The sequence below is a fragment of the Schistocerca cancellata genome, chromosome 4 (assembly GCF_023864275.1).
Source record: "Schistocerca cancellata isolate TAMUIC-IGC-003103 chromosome 4, iqSchCanc2.1, whole genome shotgun sequence".
NCBI classification, from domain to species: Eukaryota; Metazoa; Arthropoda; class Insecta; order Orthoptera; family Acrididae; genus Schistocerca; species Schistocerca cancellata.
Window position 1 is genome coordinate 512,906,012 of NC_064629.1, and position 1,006 is coordinate 512,907,017.

Consider the following 1,006-nt stretch of genomic DNA (forward strand, 5'->3'; position numbering starts at 1 on the left):
TGCAAGAGCAAGGGAATACGTTGATTTATTGATCCACCTTCCGGCATTTTTGATGCAATTGACGTCTATCGTTGTTGTAGCAACTACCATTCGCAAAGTGAGGAGAAATGCTGTGTTGCCATGACGTACACGAAGAAACGATTTATTGATCCATCTTTAAGCATTTTAGATGCAATTCATGTCGTCATTTTACATGCATTGTATAGATGTAAAGGAGTATATAAGGTTTATACTAAATATGTGTACGGTACAAATCATTAAATATAAATGTGTCATGCAGAATGAAAAAAGGAGAAACAGTGCGTGACATAATACACACGCTGAGAAAAACGTTTTAACAAATATAAATGAGATATGCTTGATACGTGTTAATCATTAAGTATAAATGTCTTATGAAAATAACGCACAACAGTCTAACACAATAAACATTTTTTAAAAAAACCTCAAATAATATGGTGCGTTAGTCAGATCATGCAACAATTTTAGTACGGTAGATTAGATCATTTTTATTGCATATTTTAAATTCTTACACAGTATAGAAGGCTTTTTTTTGTTCAAGCCACTTTTTTGCAATATTTCTGAGGACATGTAGATACATATATACTCTGTGAACCACTGTGAAGAGCGTGGGAGAAGGTACAGGCGTGCGCAAAAGTATCCGAACGACCTGAATTGCATTTCGCCTGATACGCATGCAACCCTCATAACGCAGCTGTCTAGCAGCTCTTCTAATCGCTCCTTGGTACAGTCGTTCGACTATTGAAAGTGGTTCCAACAAGTCACCACTAGAAAACACTGCTCTGTATCGCAATTCCTCGTGATGTAAACAAATACCACGATACTACAAATATCAGGGAACACCTTATCACAGATAAGACTGTCCTTAAGGCTTATAACACAAATTTATTACAATAAATGACATACATGAATACTCTCAGTTGCAGGCCACGGTGGCCGAGCGGTTCTAAGTGCTTCAGTCTGGAACCGGGCAAGCGCTACGGTCGCA